Raw genomic sequence first — 22,249 nt, forward strand, 5'->3', positions numbered from 1 at the left:
CATACATCTTAATAGGGGTCGTGTCTGTTCTTCACATTGTAAATTTCCTCATATGTGGCCTTGATCATAAAATTTTAATTATTGTCAACAGTAGCCTTAAATTGGTACCAAAACTAAGGCTGGACACAAATAACACACTAAAAGGGAATTTTATTATCTCCAGTAGAACCTCAGATTGTTCCATGACTTAAGGTTAAAGTCAAATACACAGTTCAGTTCTGTGCCAGGGCTAAGAAGAAAACATCAACCTTGTGTGTGCAGTACCGATATCATGTAATTTATTACACATTGCCCCACATGTGTACTCAACTAGTTACTGAATCTGTGCCCTACCTCCCTACCACGACTACCTCAAATGAAAAATGAAGGATATATACAATGGGATACCTGATCTAAATAGTCACTCAGTTGTGTCTGAATCTGTACCCCGTGGACTGTAGCCTGCCAGGCTTCTCTGTCCATGGAATTCTCCAGGTAAGAATATGGAGTAAGTAGCCATTTCCTTCTCCAGTGGGTCTTCCTGACCCAGAGATTGAACCCTGATCTCCTGCACTGCAGACAACTTCTTTACCAGTTCCCTGGTGGCTGAGATGGTAGAGAATCTGCCTGCAGTGCAGGAGAAGAGGCAAGGAGTTGCAAAGACTCAGACACAACTGAGCAACTTTCGCTTTCATATGCAATAGAATACTATTCAGCAATAAAAAATAACATTAATGCCATTTGCAGCAACATGGATGCAATTGGAGATTATCTGTGAAGTAAATCAGGAAGAGGAAGACAAATATTATATGATATCATTTTTACAGGTAATCTAAAATAGGTACAAATGAACCTACCAATGAAGCAGAAACAGAGTCACAGAAATAGAGAAGAGACGTGTGCTTGCCAAGGGGAGGGGCTTGGGGGAGAAATGGAGTGGAAAGTTGGGTTTAACAGATGTAAACTTTTATTGATAAAATGAATAGACAACAAGATCCTACTGTTCAGCACAGAGAACAATATTCAGTATTCTATGATAAACCAAAATGGAAAAGAATATAAAAAAGAATGTATATATGTGTATAACTTACTTTGTTACATAGCAATAATTAATCAACATTGTGAATCAAATATACTTCAATTAAAAATTTTTTAATGTAACAAAAAAAGAAGACATGAAGGAATCTGTGAGTATTTTCCTTTCAGTCAAAATCATTGCACCTAGTTCCGAGCCTGGCCCGTAGTAGGTAATCGAAATGTATTGATTGGAAGAATGTGAAATGAATCTATAACTTCTTCCACCTTACACTGAGGTTTGTGGCCCAAGGCCATCAACATGGGCTACTTGCAAGAAAAAAAAAATTTGTATCAGATGGAGAGGAGCTATAGCAACTGGATCTGAGATTAATTTAGTCCATGCTTTTCTTTATTAACTTATGTAATTGCTTCTGCATTTATGCAAATCCATACTCAGATGCTCTCAGACAACAGCACTACACATTGGCAAATAGATACTACTGGACAATCCAAAATTCTTGTTAACAAATTATATGAGTGAATCTAAATTTTTTATGGTTAACCATTCAAAAATGTATTTTGAGAATAAACAATCCAAGAAGATTTATACTTTTATCTCCATCTCCACTATGGCTTTTATGTCCTAAGGTTATACAGATATTCCAAGATATACTGTACTTCACAAAGTGAGATGACTAGATGAAATTTTAGTTTAATACTTTTGCTTCATTTTGATTAGAAGTGCCTCCCTAAATGCTATATTCCCAATGCATTTGCCTACTTTAGGTGAGAAGGAGACAATTCATACTTTGTTTTTGTTTGTTTGTTTGTTTGTTTTTTTTTTTTTTTGGTTTTTTGGCCACAAGGCATGTGGGGTCTTAGCTCCCTGATGAGGGATCGAACCCACAATTCATACTTTGGACGGTCTCTCTACTCACCTGAACAAGAAGATGGGGCAGGGTCAACCCAATATTTTTGTCTATTTTTATAGTCAGTTTAATAATTGCCTGTGATGGATTAATTATATAGTAACTACTGCTGATTTTTCTTAGAAAGGAAATGATTAAATCATATATTTTTCAGTGGGGTCTGGTCACCACATGAGGACCTAACCTAACCTTTTTTAAGTATTTTATGCCTCTTCATCTGAAGGAAAACCATTAAGTTGATGTGCTGAGAAATTGCCCTGTGAAAATGCTATTGTTCATACATTCTCGTTAACATGAATATGATTTTAATATCTGTTGATATGTGACAATTCCCCATCAGTCACATGACTGGTCATAAAATCATTTAGTCTATTAATTGTTAGAAATCATTAAGAATTAGACTCATTTAAGTCTGCTCATTTACTAAGCTTACAGCATTTGATTATATCAGAGAAAATATCTTTTGATAAAGTCTTTATGTGTAAAATAGCAGAGCAATTAGTCAAAATCATTGACTAAGGATTTATGGCCAGTGATGTATAGGAGTGCCGAAGAACTGAGGCCTTTGAATTGTGGTGCTAGAGAAATCTCTTGAGAGTCCCTTGGAGAGCAAGATCAAACTTTAGTCAATCCTAAAGGAAATCTCAACATTCAGAAAACTAAGATCATGGCATCTGGTCCCATCATTTCATGGGATATAGATGGGGAAACAGTGGAAACAGTGTCAGACTTTATTTTTTGGGGCTCCAAAATCACTGCTGATGGTGACTGCAGCCATGAAATTAAAAGACGCTTACTCCTTGGAAGGAAAGTTATGACCAACCTAGATGGTATATTCAAAAGCAGAGACATTACTTTGCCAACAAAGATCCGTCTAGTCAAGGCTATGGTATTTCCAGTCGTCACATATGGATGTGAGAGTTGGACTGTGAAGAAAGCTGAGTGCTGAAGAATCAATGCTTTTGAACTGTGGTGTTGGAGAGGACTCTTGAGCGTCCCTTGGACTGCAAGGAGATCCAACCAGTCCATTCTAAAGGAGATCAGTCCTGGGATTTCTTTGGAAGGAGTGATGCTAAAGCTGAAACTCCAATACTTTGGCCACCTCATGCAAAGAGTTGACTCATTGGAAAAGACTCTGATGCTGGGAGGGATTGGGAGCAGGAGAAGGGGATGACAGAGGATGAGATGGCTGGATGGCATCACCGACTCGATGGATGTGAGTTTGAGTGAACTCCGGGAGTTGGTGATGGACAGGGAGGCCTGCTGCTTCAATTCATGGGATCACAAAGAGCTGGACACGACTGAGCGACTGAACTGAACTGAACTGAAAGGAAATCAACTCTGAATATTCATTGGAAGAACGAATGCTGAAGCTCAATACTTTGGCCTCCTGATGTGAAGAGCCAGCTCATTGGAGAAGATCCTGATGCTGGGAAAGATTGGAGGTGGAAGGAGAAGGGAGTGACAAAGGGTGAAATGGTTGGATGGTCTCATCAACTCAATGGACATGAGTCTGAGCCAACTCCAGGAGATAGTGAAGGTTAGGGAAGCCTGGTGTGCTACAGTCCATGGGGTCACAAGGAGTCAGACACAACTTAGCAACTGAACAACAAATTCATGTATCTAAACAGTTCTGTAGCTTCTCTGTACTCATGTGTTAACATTATAATACTTACGCCTGAAAGGAAATTTCAGCATCACCTGGATGGTCTTTCTGAATCACTAAAACAGGAAACTGGATTCAAATTTTATTGTTTGAGTTCTCCTTTCCTTGATACACACACTGTACACGTGTTGTCCCGTTTCTTTTTCCCCAAGTTCAAATGAAGCATGCAGGAGGGAAAGGTGGGCTCTGCTGTTTTTCTTTATCTCTGTCTCCATCTTTGAGGTTCTAAAGACTGTATGACATTTCATTTGTTCGGATTGTTCTGGGCAGAGTCCTTGCCAAGCATCTTGACTCAGTTTTTAGTATTCCACAGCAAACACTATTATTGAGTTAATTAGCCAAGAACACATTAGTTGAAATGCTATTATAAGACTAAGACAGCGGATTGTAAAATCAAGATGATACCCTCATGATTCAATATCCCTAGACTGAATCACTTTTCAGTGAATATATTCTTTATTTTGACTTGGTGAATTGATGTTTCATTCATTGTTGAATGGAGAAAATATCGAAGTCACCATTTTGGACAATGTTTTGACATTATCAGGTAATGTGGAAATATGTGTACCTTCCAACATTATTATTTGATTTCTAGATGTATACCTGCAGAAATACCTGTGCCTAGCCAAACTAGCCTAAAACTGGAAACAACCCAAATTTCATCAGTGGTAGAATTAAAAAAAGTGACATGCTCATACAAGGGCAACTATACACTGAATAAAAAGGAATGAACAGCTATGTGTATGACCATCAATGAACATCAAAACTTAATGTTGAGGGAAAGCAGGAAGACAGAGAAAGATGTACATATTTTGTCCCATTTTCATAAAAGATTTAAAAAGCAAATCTAAATTTCACATTGATTAGGGATTCATATGAAGGTGAAAACTCTTTAAAGAAAAAAAGAAAATAATTAACACAAAATTCAAGATAGCAGCATTTTGAGTAGCTGGGCTAAGGGATGGGTGTATGATGGAAGAAGGTAGACAGTGTAGAAGTACTCTTACTACACTGGCCATGGAATATTTCTTACATGGAAATATTAGTCTTGGAAGGTAGGTACAAGGATTAAAAAGAAAAACACCCATTCTTTTAAATGTACACTTATTAGTTATGCATTTTTCAAATATAAACTTCAAATCGTAAGAAATGATAATAGATAAATAGAAGAAGGAAAAGAGGTGGAGGTAACTTCGAAGACTGCTGTGTTCCTTCCATTTTCACTTAAAGAGACTGACAAAACCATTCAGCAGTGCTTGGTGTAGGCAAAAATGGGTACCCTCTAACTTGTGTATTTTATCTCACAAACAGAAATGTGTTTCTGTAGCGTATCAGCTTTAAATCAAATCTAGACACAGTTTATCTAACATACATGAAAGTTATAGGAGATCTCACATGTTCTGTATAATACTTTGCATATACGTTTAATAGTTAGCAGCATGTCTAAGGGTTATGATTTTAAATCAGTTATTCAGACGTTGAAGTTAGCCAAGCGCAGTCCATTAAAATGCCCATTGTTTTATGTTCCTGTCTCCTTTTAAGACAATTTTCAAAGACTAAATCAGACACATTAGCCACTATCATCCCGTTTCCCCCAGATGTGTTCATGATGTAATTTGAAAGTCACCATTGTTGTATAATTTTAGGAGATTTAGATAAATCATACTCTCACGTGTTAAAACAGTAGATACTGTTTGAATAGTTTTTATCTTTATCTTATTTTCCAACAGGAAATGGGAGAAGGTAACAGACAAACCATAATGCTTGCTGAATAACTCACCAAGAGCAATGAAGGTACACAGAGCATAATATCTCCTTTTATTGTCTCTCAACAGCTCTGTAAGGTTCATACTGGTCTTAATTACCCCCTTCTTACAGAGGAGAAAAATAATACACAGGAAACATAAAGTCTTTCCCAAAATAAATGGCTATGCTCAGATTTGAACTGTGGCGTTTGCCTTTTCTACCATTCTGATAAATTGCCCTCCATCCCATAAGAATGAGCAAAATTACTCTATATGCAATTATGCATATGTTATGTATGCTTACAGGAAAAGGTCTGTCTTCACATGTTTAGTGTATTGTATGTCCATCATTAAATTATTTTACAAATGTTCATTATGAGTAATATTTATGCCCACATCAGGTGAATAATGTTGACATCTCTTTAAGTTAAAGGCATCAAAGGGTTTTTTTAATAGAAACTGTAAAATATTTATTTAAAAACATTGTTTTAAGCTCCCACTTCCTGAGTCAGACTGACAGCTCTAGGAGATGATTGTCATGTGCTCATTTCCATTTTTCAGCACCCTTCATGATCACGCCAGGCTGGTAATTAGTAAGATAAAAATTGCTGTTGGATAATGCACCATTTCAACTGTCATCCTGCTGGGTTGGGGGAAAAAGTTATCCTGTAAAATGAGAGCCCAGTGGTGCAGTTGTATTGACTTTTATGTCATGTTTGTTTCAGTTTACTAGTCAAAACAAGTTTCTCAGCTCCTCCTGGCCCAGAAGGTTCCGTTCGCTTTATGAAAATGAAGCCATCTAGTTTTCTGGTTCATAAATCATTGTCAAGCAGAGCTAGATAACAGAAACAAGTTCAGATTCCAGGATGATTATCCTTAGAGATGATGTATTAAATATACAGAATACAACTTGATTTTCATAAGCCATGTTGACTTTGCAGAACTGAGGCTGCAGGGAAAAATTATCTCATAACAGGAGGGGCAAGGTCTTGCAAAATCTCACCAGGTGGGTATGATAGGGGAGGGTAGGAGCGCATCTTCGCCTGCAAAGATGTCTGTGCTCTCTCCCGTTCTCTTGCAGTTGTTTACCTGTTGTCGTTCCTTTAAGCATTTGGGTGCCTCTTTCTTTTATTTCTTTTCTTAACAATGCAGGAAACATCTTTAAGGAGACTCCACTTTGCCTCTGTGATCTGCCGCCTCTTTTTCATCCTCTTCTTTGAATAGAAATCTTATAAAATCTTCCTTCTACCTCTTTGTATTGAAATTGGCCTGGTTTGAGTTGTACCTTTGGGGTATCCTAGCCCTTAATGAGAGGCTTTCTAATCAGAGCAAAATCAGGGGCTGTGGGAGTGAAATCTAGGGAAAAAAAGAATCACAGTGGAATCAGAAAAAATTACAGGGACGCCCAGAGACTGAGTGCCCCTGTGACAAATCGCAGAGCAGGTGTCTTGTAGATACCTTGTCCTGAATGCACTAAGGCTGACTTTTTCTCTGAATGAAGAGTTCAGACCTTCAAGCAAATTCAAGTGCCTTTCGCTGAGAAATACTGCTGTGTGAAATGTGTCTTACCTCTCACGTGACCTTGCAGCTCCTATTGGAGCTTTAAATCCCATTCAATATCTGTCCCCAAGAACCTCCTTTCCTCCACCCCTCAATCTAAGATCCTGTTTCTCTGGATGTCCCCTCAGAGCACACCCTTCCCTGCTCCCTCTTCCTACTTATTACAGGATTATCAAGAATTCCCTACATCACTAGTTTTTAAAAAAAAAAAAAAATTATATTAGAGCCCAGTGGATTCACAAGTTGTGTTCATTTCAGATGAATAGCAAAGCGATTCAATTATACATGTATCGATTCTTTTGCAAATGCTTTTTTTTTGCATTTAAGTTGTTACCTAACACTGAGCAGAGTTTCCTGTGCATACATTAGGTCCTTGTTGGTTACCCATTTTAAATATAGCAGTGAGTAAATGTCAGTTCAAACTCCCTAACTATCCTTGCCCCCCTTTCCCCTCAATAACTGTATATGTTCGTTCATATACCATATAGTAGGTTTGCAGCATATTTTTGGAAGCTGAGAGTAGAGAGAAAAAGACATGTACCGGAAGCCATTTCACACCCTGAGAAAACTTGATCTAGCAGGGGATGTGGGTGGGAATTCAAGCTGCAATTAAGATTTAAATCTCTCTCTTTTTTTTTTAATGGGGAAAATTACACAAATTTTATTAGAGCACAAGACTTATGATACATTCTGAAGAAAACAATGGTACCGCAGAAATGGCAGCAATCAATGATGAAACAGATACACATGCATACTTTCCTGGTTCTTTTGACTCAAGTTTCTTCACAATAACTTTGCACAAATATTGTATTAGTGGTTTATCTCCAGGATATATGTTCTTAGATACCTAAAGAGTGAGCAGTAATTGTCACAACTGCCATAAAATTTGCATTTCTAAGTATAAAGTATTTGGTGAACACTGAGATACAGGGGATAATTAGGTTTTCTTGTTCAGAACAGAAGGCAACATTCTCCAAAGAGAAAAATAACAGAAAACTTATATATGCTGTCATGCATTTCCTGTATTATGAAAAAGAACTTTCCTGCCTTCCAAGACAAGTGTATGATTTTCTTAAGATAAGACACTGCTAGAGGAGACTAGTTCTGCCACCAGGCCCATACATACCACAGCAAAGACATAAATATCACAAGTTTCCACGCTGGGACTCAGGGACCACCGCTAGGAAGTTCAAATTTTGTACCACCTGGCTTATTGATTGCTTTATTCTTTATTTACATATCTAGCCTTTTTACTCATTTATTGAGCAGGAAAGCAAAGTGAGGGATCAAAAGTTTATTTAGAACTTTGTTATGTGCATATGACTTCACCACAATGTGGATTTTCAGCAATGGGTTTGAAAATCTGTATCAGCAAGATAATTATCTCAACTTATTACTTCAGTGAACTTAAAAAAAGAAAACACACACACACAGCTTTTTATAAGTTAAGGGCAAAATGTCTACTTGAACTTGAACTTTGAGTTTTTAAGACACTCAAGATTTCCAGGCTGTTGGTTTAATGCCTGTGGAATTTGCACATTTTATAAATATTTAGACATTTGTAAACACAGTCTTGCTTTATATACCATTGTCGAATAACATGGGTACTTCGCTCTTTAGGAAGCATGTTCTGTGGAACAATCAATAGCAAAACCCTGCATGGTGTATTTTCTATTATGTATACCTTACAGGTCACTGAGTCAAGTACTATGGCAGCATTTCTAAAAGGCTGGTGATTTTTAGGAAAGATCATCAATAACATATGTAGCGGAGCAAGCTAAAATAATTACAATCAAATTTCATGCTTCAGGGCATAAACTGATTTCCTGCAAGGGTCAGGAAGGAATTATGCTGCCTTCACCAGTGTGGACTGCGTTGGGTAACCGACTTACCTATTTTTGTTTGGTTTTGCCCTTTTTTTCTGAAACGAATATACTGATCAGTTTTCTGAAGAATGCAACTCTGGTTAGCCCATGCCCCTCCTTGGTTGCATCATATCAGATTGGATAGAGTACTGGTTGGGAAATACTGCCTATAAAATGTAAATGTCCCTTCTTGGATCTAGTTTTTAGCACTGAAGGTATAGAAGGAGAAAACTGAATGGAGAAGAAAGAAAAATAATATGATTTGGGATTTCAAGCACACAGGCTTAACACTCACATTTTCTATTTGAGACCCTCTAAACCCATCTCCTTCCAGTCCCAGGTTTTATTCATCTTGCTTCTTTATTCCAGCTAACTTTTGCTTGGCTCTCTCTCTCTCACTCAAAAATCTCAGAGACATACATTTTCACTTCTCTGAACAGCTTCAGTTTCAGGAAAAAGAGAGTCTAATCTGCCACAATTTTTTTTAGGGGGGTGGTTGTGGGGAGTTGCTGGGAGAAGAGGAGGGAAGAGAAGCAAATGGTTATTCCCAGGCAATTCTCCTACCACAAACTTAGCACAGAGGCCTTTGAGCTAATTATGTTCTGTATATCTGAGCCAACTACCCAAGCTTCACGCTGACACTCGGATACATCTGGGCCTGATAACAATTACAAATACTCAGGGCACACTTTAAAAAAGAGCTTATGTTACAACGTGAAACAGCGTGTTTTACAGTCCTCAGAATGGTCAGATAAATAAAACAGCTCCAGAGCTTTGTGGGGGGAAAATATATTTTGTAACATTTCATTTAGAGCAGAAAAAATTCCCCACCAACAAGGGAACATTTGACCCTAAGAAAATGTTAAGTTCTACCCACAGCTGTTTGAGGTAATAGGCAATAGAAGACAGAGCTGCTCAGTGTTGTGGGCTCTAAGATTACAATCACCTCCCATTCAGAGAGACAGTTTTGGAGATTTGGATCTAATATGAGAGTGTCAAGGAGAACGTATAAAAAGCAACTTTTGCATGTACATCCAAGGAAGCAGAGCAGGAAGGAAGAACCTTTACATTTCTGGGATGTTGTTGTTCAGTCACTCAGTCGTGTCCAACTCTTTGCGACCCCATGGACTGCAGCACACCAAGCTTCCCTGGCTCCATAGCCTGGAGCTTGCTTAAACTCATGTCCATCGAGCCAGTGATGCCGTCCAACCGTCTCATTCTCTGGCGTCCCCTTCTCCTCCTGCCCTCAATCTATCCCAGTATCAGGATTTTTTTCAATAAGTGAGCTCTTTGCATCAGGTGGCCAAGGTATTCTGGGATGTATTGAGCAGTAAATGGTGAAAGGATAATTTTAGTTAATTTGGGAGCTGTCTTTGGGGGTGGGTTTACTATGTTGAACACAGCTAGGTTACATTCCAAGGTAACCATTCCTTCTTTGGGGCAATGGTGAACAGTGGGAGCAGGAAAGGAAAATGATTCCAGAAGTCAGAGTTTTCATAAGAAATCATCACTTTCCACTGGGCACAAAGCTACCCCTAGAATTCCATCTGCCAACACATGCTGGAAAGAATAGAGACCTCTTCAGGAAAGTTAGATATACCAAGGGAACTTTTCATGCAAAGATGGGCACAATAAAGGACAGAAATGGTATGGACCTAACATAAGCAAAAGATATTAAGAAGAGGTGGCAAGAATATACAGAAGAACTATACAAAAAAAATTCTTCATGACCCAGATAACCATGATGGTGTGATCACTCACCTAAAGCCAGACATCCTGGAATGTGAAATGAAGTGGGCCTTAGGAAGCATCACTAGGAACAAAGCTGGTGGAGGTGATGGAATTCCAGTTGAGCTATTTCAAATCCTAAAAGGTGATGCTGTGAAAGTGCTGCACTCAATATGCTAGCAAATTTGGAAAACTCAGCAGTGGCCACAGGACTGGAAAAGGTCAGTGTTCATTCCAATCCCAAAGAAAGGTAGTATCAAAGAATGCTCAAACTACTGGACAATTGCACTCATCTCACACACTACCAAAGTAATGCTCAAAATTCTCCAAGACAGGCTTCAACAGTATGTGAACCATGAGCTTCCAGATATTCACGTTGGGCTTAGAAAAGGCAGAGGAACCAGAGATCAAATTGTGAACATCCGTCGGATCATTGAAAAAGCAAGAGAGTTCCAGAAAAACATCTACTTCTCTTTATTGACTATGCCAAAGCCTTTGACTGTGTGGATCACAACAAACTGTGGAAAATTCTTCAAGAGATGGGAATACCAGACCATCTGACCTGCCTCTTGAGAAATCAGTATGCAGGTCAAGAACCAACAGTTAGAACTGGACATGGAATGGCAGACTGGCTCCAAATCGGGAAAGGAGTACATCAAAGCTATATATTGTCACCCTGCTTATTTAACTTATATGCAGAGTATATCATGAGAAAAGCTGGACTGGATGAAGCACAAGCTGGAATCAAGATTGCTGGGAGAAATATCAGTAACCTCAGATATGCAGATGATACCACACTTATGGCAGAAAGCAAAGAAAAACGAAAGAGCCTCTTGATGAAAGTGAAAGAGGAGAGTGAAAAAGCTGACTTAAAGCTCAACATTCAGAAAACTAAGATCAGGCATATGGTTCCATCACTTTGTGGCAAATAGATGGGGAAACAATGGAAACAGTGACAGACTTGATTTTGGGGGGGCTCCAAAATCACTGCAAATGGTGACTGCAGCCATGAAATTAAAAGGTGCCTGCTCATTGAAAGAAAAGTAATGACCCACCTAGACAGCATATTAAAAAGCACAGACTTTACTTTGCCAACAAAGGTCTGTCTAGTCAAAGCTATGGTTTTTCCAGTGGTCATGTATGGATGTAAGAGTTGGACTATAAAGAAAACTGAGTGCCGAAGAATTGATGCTTTTGAACTGTGGGAAAGACTCTTGAGAGCCCATTGAACTGCAAGGAGATCCAACAAGTCCCTCGTAAAGGAAATCAGTCCTGAATATTCATTGGAAGGACTGATGCTGAAGCTGAAACTCCAGTACTTTGGCCACCTGATGCGAAGAATTGACTCATTGGAAAAGACCCTGATGCTGGGGAAGATTGAAGGCGGGAGGAGAAGGGAAAGACAGAGGATGAGATGATTGGCTGGCATCACTGACTTGATGGACATGAGTGTGAGTAAACTCTGGGAGTTGATGATGGACAGGGAAGCCCAGCATGCTGCAGTCCATGGGGCTGAAAAGAGTTGGACATGACTGAGTGACTGAACTGAACTGAACATGTGCTATATGTCTGCAATCATCTTGCTTCCTCTTATGGAGACTTGTGAGGTCATAAAAGAGCGGGGTGTCACTCATTTTAATCTGGTCATTTCTCTGTTTCTTAAATCCACATCTCTGTTTTTTTAAGTGTAGCTTTAACACATTAATATTTACTGTTCTTGCCCTTCCATTGAGTGTATGGTTTTGTGGAACAGATACTGCTACCGACACTGCTCATGCTTTTTATCTCATGGCCCTACTCCTCCAGAACAGAAATGCCGAGAGTAACCACAACTTAACTATGGAGGGAATAAAATAACATAGATCTTCTATTTGGAGAGCACTTTGAATTATACTAGTTATTGCATCTCTTTTCATTCTCAAAACATTTTGAGAGGGAGAAACTTAGCCCCCATTTGACAGATGTAGCAACTGAGACTCAGAGATAAGTAGCAAGTTATCCCAAATTCCCCAGCACTAAATAGCAGACCCCTCCCTCAAGTTCATCACTCACTGGCATCAGTAACTACATTAAGTGCCTTTAACCATTACATTGGGCTTCCCTGGTGGCTCAGTCAGTAAAGAATCCACCTGCAGTGAGAATACTGCTTGTACCAGGGGACCTGGATTCAGTCCCTGTGTGGGGAAGATCCCCTGGAGAAGGACATGGCACCCACTCCAGTATTCTTGCCTGGGAAATCCCATGGACAGAGGAGCCTGGTGGGCGACAGTCCATGGGGTCCCAAGAGTTGGACATGACTTAGCAACCGAACCACCAGCCAGCAGCCATTATATTACCATTTAAGTGTATAGAAATTTCCATTTCAAAAGCACTCTTCTTTCCTACCTCATCTCTTTTAATATTAAATTCAAAGAACCCACGCAGTTTTAAAATCCCTTTCAGTTTAGAGGCACAGGGAAGTGACTAGGTTTTCTTAGCAAAGATAAAGTTCCTAATGTAATATGAAGGTGGTATTCCTTTTTGATACAGTTACTTACCTCTATGTATATTAAATACACCTCTGAACATGTGTTATTTTAATGATTACATGCCATATTTCCCAATTTGTTCTCTCGAGGAAGAAAAATACAGATTTTCTGGATTATAATTAATGTTTCAGAACTACACTTCACATTTTCCTGAACCCTCCAACTTGCTCAGTTTTAAGGCCATCTCTCCTAAACACAAAACACATCTTTTTTTTTTTTTTTGGTAGGTCGAAAGAAGGTTTTGTTTGTTTGATTGTGTGTGTATGTGGGGGGCACGGGTGGGAGGATCGGGTTCTCTGGAAAGCTGGCTCCTGTGTTCTCAAGGGTTATAAAAACGGGAATCATTTTTATTGGCAATCCACTGGAATAGTGCTGAGACAAATGGAAACTTGAAGATAAGGATCCCCAGAGGTGAGAATGTACAGCTGTTGGGAATTGCGAGAGAATCTGACCAATAAAGGAAGTCACTATTTTTCCAGGCCTAACGTGAGTTATAGGGCGAGACGGGTGTTGTATATTTATGTAAGCCAGCAGCGGGGAGTTCAAGCGGCTGTATATTGCTGAAAGAGCATCATTCACATTCGGGCTGAGACAAAACGTGGAAATGAAGTAACATCCTGGCCGTAGAAGGCCTCATGACAGAATAATAACATTTCAGAGAGGGGGGCCGTGTGCGAGGCTGTGGGTAGGCCTCAAAATGAGGAAATGATCAAGATGCCTTGTCAGGCCTTCAAAAAAACAGTTACACACACACACACATACACTCTCAGGATTAAGGCCTGGCCAAGCGTCCTTGGGAAGGAAGGTCATTTATCTTTCACAGAAACGCATACACAATTACTTGCAACCTTCATCAGTATAGTCAGCAAGATAGGTTTGCCAAAAGTACTGGAAAAATATATATCAATACACATATTACAGTTGGGACCCCATTTGGTGTTATTATCATACGCTCTTGCCTCCTGTATCAGCGTGGATACTAATTCAGGACAATATTTGAAGGACTAAAGTGGTTCTGGCGGCCCAAGAGATTCAAGGGAAAAGAGTGGGTGGGGTGAGAGGGGGAACTGTCTTATCTCCTGTGTTTATTTATTGTGTCTTTTTGTTTAGAGGAAGTTGCAAATAGAATAAAAGGGTCTTGAAATTACACTCCTCTAATGACAAATGGAGAGAGAGAAAGAAAGACAATCTATTGCAGAAAGATGATCAGAGAAGGAGAAAAAAAAGTTTTAATTCAGAAAAATATACACAGCAAGTCTGCAGGACTCTGAAAATGCTGTGCTTCTGTTTAGTAGAAATCATCTTGGGTGCTCCCAAAAGCTCATTAAGGTGTTGTCAGAAATTTTAATGGTGGATCGTGGTAAATATTTCCAAAACTTTAGTCATTTCAGCAAAAAACACAATGTGAAATTATTGTGTCTCACAATTATTTTTATGAAACAGAAATAATTTTAGTTTTTAATAAAGCTTTTAGTTAATACTAAATTAGAATGGTTATTAAAATTCAGAATCACTGGGATGAAAATAGTATATTTTGTCCTTGAGGTTTATTTATTTTTGAAACACATATGGCAATTACAAAAAATTTAAGTAAAATCAAAAGGCTTTCTATAAAAATGTTTATGTGGTGTGCCATGGACTAGAGTTTTCCTTATTCAGACAAAGTACAATGAGATGTCAAAATGATTTTATGTTAAGAAAGCATCATTTAACACACGAAGCACATATTTAAACCTTAAGAATATCTGGTTAAGTTTTAAGGGAATAGTGGAATTACAAAATGAAGAGATGTGCCCTCTATTTTTCCTCGGTTGTTTTACAGCTGAATATTAAACCGCCATTTAAAAAAATAAGTGATTGAAATGATTTAATTTTCTTCATTGACCCTTCTTTAGAAGTATTCTCCCTCATGGTTTCAGTCATGCCTGACAAGTTTGTGCGTTCAATCCCAATATTATCAGTTCTCAGTGTTTAGCAACCTTTTCAAGAGCCAAAGGCAAGAAGGATTAAGAATGAGTTTAGGGCTCTTCTCCCTATAAAACGATCAACTACAAACAGCAACAGCTCAGAAGACATTTGTAGGTGAACTCACCAGGCACAGAGCTGAAGTCAGAGATTTTCTAGGAATGACAACTTCAGCACATCCGTGAAATGATCCTCCTTGCCAATTTCCTATTTTTCCACAGGGGACATCTGAAGGGCTGGGGTCGTGCAAATTCATTCCTGGCTTCTGAAGCATCAGGTAATGGCCACCGCCAGAGGGAGGATTCCAAAACCATTAGCCCACTGGTCTGATCCTATATGGGAAAACCGTATATTTCGACCATACCCCACCATCTCCTGGTACGCCCACCTAGTACTAAAAATGCATTGGTGAGGAACATACTGAAATAGGTCACTTGCTGAAGCATATCCTAGAAGTGCTTGAAGGAGAAAAAAAATATATCATTTGCACAGAGTTTGAGCTCCATTGAGAAAAATGATCTTAAATACAGATTGTTCAGAGTCTCCAATCCTGCATTATATTTTTTTATATACAACTTATCTGAACTGGATTTCTTGAACTAAGAATTATTGGTCACACCTGCAGCAGCTCATATGAAAAGCAATAGTGGCAGGAAAAAAAATCTTCCTTTCTTCGGTTTCTGCCTCAAACATTTGAGTAAGGAATCATCAGGATAGTTGCAGGCATCCATGTGTTGTGGTATGTTGAAAAAAAAAAAAAAAACCCTCCATTTAAACACGGATTTTAACCTTTCCACCTTAGCCTCTTACATTTTCTTTCCTTCTACTCAAAGCATTTAGGTAAATTAGGATGAGGTCCCTCCATAAAAATGCAAGGGGATCAGTTAAACTTTCATCTCTAATTTATTCATGAAGGAGCGGGGTCTTGCCTGGTCATGCTGTGCATCAACCTGTCAGAATCACTTTCTCTTTTGTCGAGAAGGGAGATGGAAGGACAGGAAACCATGGGCTTGGGCTTTGCTGGTAATTGCTGTGAGAATAAAAATGCTGGTGCCTTCTTGCTAGGGCAAGTGAACGTGAGCAAAAGTTTCAAAAACCAGGACTGTAACTGAATGAGCCTCTAAATTTGTGTGAGTATACCAATAGAAACATATATTGTACATATGCATATTTATATATTATAAATACATAATATGCATAATGTATACATTTTATCTAATACATGTATAATATTAAAAAATCATTCCATCTATGTGAACCTGTTTATTTATCAGCATTGTCTAGGTGCGCCATCATTTCAGTGCATGATTGGCTTCCAAGTATTTACAACAGTGAAAAAGACACCAGAATTAAATTTCCTAAATCATACCATCTCAAGCTCTACTGGACTGTTGCCCTTAAAACTTCGTGTAAGCTTCGTATCGTGGACTGTCCACTTCGACAGTTGTTTTCACACATAAACATCAAGCTCTCATTGCACTCTGTGTGTCCAGGACCACGTGTCCAGATCCTATGCATCCTCGGATATTTGCAAGTTCAGAAGACTTATCTATCTTTTAAGAAATTCCTGATTTTCTCTTTCAAATCTAACCAGTTTAATACATGTTAATGTTCTCTTTTTAAAGTTCCTCATCTATTTTTTTCTTCTTAGATCACTAACTGTTTTTGTTATTTGTTTGTTTCCTTTCCTCCACTTTCGAATATATTTCACATTTGGAGGCTCATCGGAAAGGAATGGAGTTTTATAATATGAAAGACCTTATTCTCGTTGATGAATAGGTTCCTGGGCTTTGCCATTCCCACCCCGGCATTCAAAAATTATCATCTTTTATACATGTGAAAAAAAGGGAGGGGGTGGGGTCTGGCATTAGTTCTTTTAGTCGTCAGGAAATTACAAAATGTACACTTGCGAAGTAAGCAATTTTTGCAGTCGGCTTGCACATCCATCTTTTTAATGAGCCTTGTTTATAACCTGACGCCATGTTCCTAGTCACCCACCCTGTTTACGTCTTTGGCCCCTTTAATTAAGAGAAGAACCAGTTAGAAGAAAGTAAGAAGAAATATTAATATGATCTGATTAATTCAGCTAGCAGGAGGTTATGGGGTACCAAGGTTATTATAACCTATAAAGGCAGTGTGAATAAAGCTGTATTCATTTGTAATTTTATTAGGCGGAGCAAATTAGTGAGTCTGCATAGCAGTGACAAAAGACCCGTTCCTATTCTCCCTTACCCCCCACCGCAAGGGCCAGGTGCCCAAAGTTAGGCTCCATATTAGGCAAATGAGATCTGATCAATCTCAGCTGCACATCTAATGAGACCCTCCAGAGCCGGTGCTGTGCTAATTTGGAAAGATTAGCTGGGATGTTTGTGTATGGCTAAAGTCCAATAGAATAAAAGTAAAACAGAGATGAAGAAGCAAAACCTAGAAAGGGTTAAATGCATTAAGACATCAGTCCTCTGAAAACTGGAAGGCCAGAATTGATAACGGGCAAACTATTGGAAACAAACGATCAACGGCAGTTTGAGGGGTAAAGTAAGAATTCTGTTTTAAAAGAAATCTCAATGATAACTCGTCCCTGTATAATGATTAAAAAAAAAAAGTGATATGGTCTACCTATGTGGGCTGACTCTTCCCTCCTGGATCTTTCCCTAGCTTCTTTAATATCAGAAATCTACATTTTGTCCACTTTCAAGGAGCAAAAGGAAATTGCAGAGTTCGATTCCAGCAAAGGTGTGAGGAGTCCTGATAGGTTAAGGAGAATTCGAAGTAAAAGAAAGTAGGGGGAGTGTTTAATACAAAGGTTTTAGTATTCGTCAAGGGGACATTCTCATGAGGTGATCTATAGATTTTGAAAAAAGGCTTCATTACTCTGGAATCCTGACTGGACAAACTTGCTTGGGTCTCCAGTGTGCAAATTTGTCTTGTCTTGCTTGATCTCCTCAGTTCTAAACTCTCGTTTCAGACTTGGCGCCAATCTGTTATTTGCTCTGGCTTCACTTGGCTTCTCCTGCTCATTGGTCCAATTCTTACCAGGCCTTTGCTTAATTTCTTTGTTATGATTTCAACACTAAACCTTGGAGGGTCTCACATTTTACTCTGGTCCAGAAATAGATACCTATTTAGACATGAGTAAACTCTATTTCTTTCCAATACTTGAAATATGTTATAACTCTTACTCTGGTATATATCCTGAACATAGACTCCTGAAGGACCCATCTGAGTCAAGATAGAAAATTAGTCTTTTATCACTAGTAGGGTATTCTATGGGCTTCCCTGGAGGCTCAGAGAGTAAAGACTCCGAAGCCATGCAGGAGACCAGGGTTCCATCCTTGGGTCAGGAAGATCCCCTGGAGAAGGGAATGGCAACCCACTCTAGTATTCTTGCCTGGAGAATCCCATGAACAAAGGAGTCTGGAGGGCTACAGTCCATGGGGTTGCAAAGAGTCCGACATACCTGAGTGACTAAGCACACGCGTGCACACAGGGCATTCTACTGAGTACACTCTTAAGAAAAATCATAAATTGGATAATAGTAGCAGTATAGTCAAAATAGATGACTTTAGAATCCCAATGAAAAAAACGAAGAACATGCATCTTAAAAAGGCATCCTGATGACCAAAATTATTTAAATATTTTAAAGTATGTTAGGAACAAGCATAAAATAAATTAAAAAAAAAAAACAAAACCCTTCCTGGTTGAGTAGAGAAATGATTTCTCAAGAAAAAATAAGTTCTAGAAAAATAAATTCTTATACTGAGAATCAATGAAGAGGCAAAACATTAGTTTGGACTCAAGTTCTCTTACCTCCAAGTATAATATAATAGAAAAATCCTGAAAATGTGAATAAGTAAATCATACACTGCTCTATCCTTATTCTAAGTGTATCTCCAGAATTTTAAAAATTTATATTAAAAAATCAATGTATACGAATGTGGAAGGGGACCCCACTATGCATATATTTACCTCCCAAAGTCATTGGGACTTTTTTCTTCCTGGGTGATAATCTCCTTATTTATAATAAGTGCTTTGGCCACTTTTTCAATGGAAAATGTTTATGGGAATTTTTAATATTTATGCAAAATGCAAATTGTCCTTTGATCCTCCTAATCGGCTCTTTGCTTTCACAGGTCAAATCCAAAATGGTTATAAATCTCTGTAACAATAGAGATGATGCATTGTCAGAAGTGGCTAATACTATCGTAGCAGAGACTCGGTAATATCTCCTAAGTCAGGTGACTCAGATGAGTGTTCAAGTGTATATAACACAGGCTGAGAAAATGATCGGTGGTTTTTCAATCAGAATCCATCTTTACTTCATCACTGGTGCCACCGCACTAGGAACATTTGGTTCATTACGAGTGACAGGGATTTAGAGCACGAGCCCTGGTCAGAATCCCAGCTCTGCCACCACATACTGTGTGTCCTCAGGCAACTAACCTAACCTCTCTTTGCCTTAGTTCCCTACTGTACACAGGAGGAAAGTTAGTGTTTACTTCTTGAAACTATTTTGATTAAGTGGCTTAGTATATCGAGATCTCTCAGAAAAGCATTTGACATATGGCTTACTCCATAAACCTCAGATCTATCATTTTATTTTTATTTCGGGTAGTTTTTTGCCATCTCTCCTACACTTATGAGTCCCCTGAAGGCCCAGGAATAGTTTTATTCAACTCCATGACATCTCAGTACTAAGCACAGAAGTGGTGCTAAAAAGAGGGACTTAAGTCATGCCAACATCTTCTGACTAGAACGTTCCTTTCACTCTCGGTGCTGTGACTTTCTTGATAATCTAGTTTTCTTGTTTTCAATAGCAGTAATAAAGCCTTAGATAATTGTCATACAAAGCCATGTGGAAGATTGGCTGGTAAGAACCACATATTATGATAATGATAAAATATATACTTTATGTTTTTATTTATTGGCTAATATGAAGGTCTATGAACATACATGACCTCATTACTTCTCTTAAAAAATGCAGTTGTTGGTTTTAGGATACTGGAAGAAGCAGAGATTTTAGAAAACCTGCTCTGTTCCCTTCTAAGCTATTTTTCATATCTATTCAACGATAACACTCACTTCATGCGACCCTGGTGAGTCCTGATTAGATAACATATGTAAAGTACTGGTACTCAATAAATGATAGCTGTTGCTACAGTCATTATTTGTAGAAAACTTCACCTAAAATAGTTTCCATGGGCATGAAAGAGGAGCCATCAGAGAGTAATAGTTGTGTCTATAGTTGGTGTTAGTGCGTGCATGAGTGTGCTCAATCATGTTTGACTCTGCGACCCCATGGACTGTAGCCTGCCGGGTTCCTCTGTCCATGAGATTCTCCAGGCAAGAACACTGAAGTGAGTCGCCATTTCCTTCTCCAGGGGATTTTCCTAACGCAGGGACTGAAACCATGGCTCCTGTGGCTCCTGCATTTGGCAGGTGGGTTCTTTACCTCTGAGCCACCTGGGAAGCCCATAGTTGGTAATAATGCTTGGATAAGAAGGATTCTGAACCCGAGACCGCAGCCAGGGAAATGGTCCCTGACCCATGAACAAGTCTGCCTTGCGCACTATACAGGGAAGTTTATCACCATGCTATGGAACGCCAAGCCAGGAGTCTTTCCAAAAACATCTGCCCATGGATTCTTCTGGAAGACTGATGAAGCCTATGAAAATTTCTCATTAAAAAAAACAAACAAACAAACAAAAAACTTAGAAAATGATACATTAAATACATTTTAAAAATGCATTTTAAAAAGCCATCGTTAAAATGTTTAAAAAGACAAACATCATACCACAATATACACTTTTCTTTGTTAGGATAGTAAATAATGGGATCTAGTCACAGGTCTCAGGGGAGAAGGTAATGGCACCCCACTCCAGCACTCTTGCCTGGAAAATCCCATGGATGGAGGAGCCTGGTAGGCTGCAGTCCATGGGGTCATGAAGAGTCGGACACGACTGAGTGACTTCACTTTCAGTTTTCACTTTCATGCATTGGAGAAGGAAATGGCAACCCACTCCAGTGTTCTTGCCTGGAGAATCCAGGGACAGGGGAGCCAGGTGGGCTGCCATCTATGGGGTTGCACAGAGTTGGACACGACTGAGGTGACTTAGCAGCAGCAGCAGCAGTCACAGGTCTCATATCCACCCATCCACTATAGTTCAAAGATGTATTGTGCACACATAATACTCTGAGTTATCTGTAACACGTAGAATATAATAGGAACGTATCTGTGATATCTCTCGGTGACCTTTCACAGGTATTGTTAGTACTGTTATGATGTGTTATCCATATTCATAAGAAAGGGAATGGTACCTTTCAGTTAGAAATCAGGGAAAATAAAGATGCAACTTTTGCCCATGCAGTTTCATCTTAGACCCCTTGCTCTAGAACCCCAAATGAAGAATGACTGCTTAAAACCCAAAGTTAAAACCTCTTGTCTAAAACCTAAAAAAAATTTTTTTCACTTGATGAACTTGGCATACTGTGTTTTTCCATAATCACCACCTTGTTTGCCCTTCTGCAGATATACACCCATTTTATGAAGTTTGTAAAGACATTGAGTCCAAGTCTTTGAAATCTTTAGGATATTTAAATTGCTCTTCATACCTGGACACAGGTTGATATAATTATTATAGCAATTACATTTTTAGCAGGTTGGACTATCTTGGTATAAATCCTGGAATTTAAATGTTAGTCAAATTTGAAGATAGTTGCCAGAGAATTCATACTAGGCTATGACTATTTTAAGAAATGAAATGCTTTGAAAACAGTTATAAAACAAGGAGTACCTTACATCTTGGGAAACCTCACATTCAATTATTCAGGATGAAAAAACTGAAATAAACTTTGGACAAGCATGCAGACTGTGGGCTACTTAATTCAACTTAAAACTTTTTGACATTGACCCATAGTCTTAGATAAATGTAATAATCTGTTTTTCTAGATAGGAAACAATTCTTCCTTCTGTTGAGCTATAAGTCTAGAGAATATGTAAGAATATACAGCTGGGTATACCAGAATCATTGGGACAGGCTGATGTGTATCTGTCGTAAGGTAAATGCAATTTAGAGTAAGAATTCATTGTAAAGACAGGATACAGGTCTAAACTACTTTATGTATTTGCAAATATTTTGCATGTTACTGTCTCCCTGTGAAAGTGTCAGGTCCAAGGGGATAGTGTGAAACTAAAATTTATATTCATTGCCTTTACATCTTTGTGCTGATTGAGAAAGAGCTCAAGATGGGGGTCTGTTAAACTTGACCT

At 38.7% G+C, this 22,249-nt stretch overlaps 1 long non-coding RNA gene across 5 annotated transcripts in view; it reads left to right on the forward strand.

Moving 5' to 3' along the window:
* LOC147349784 (uncharacterized) overlaps positions 1-22,249 on the forward strand; it is a 177,154-nt gene that overhangs the window by 30,341 nt on the left and 124,564 nt on the right. The window contains exon 2 of one of the 5 annotated variants that reach the window (XR_015150517.1): positions 15,204-15,259. The exons of the other annotated variants lie outside the window; for them this stretch is intronic. This is a non-coding gene — a long non-coding RNA (uncharacterized LOC147349784). The remainder of the gene's footprint in view (positions 1-15,203; positions 15,260-22,249) is intronic. 5 annotated transcript variants of the gene reach the window in all.

The sequence above is a fragment of the Bos grunniens genome, chromosome 21 (genome assembly GCF_055505025.1).
Source record: "Bos grunniens cultivar Pamir isolate PY7600 chromosome 21, Bosgru_T2T1.0, whole genome shotgun sequence".
NCBI classification, from domain to species: domain Eukaryota; kingdom Metazoa; phylum Chordata; class Mammalia; order Artiodactyla; family Bovidae; genus Bos; species Bos grunniens.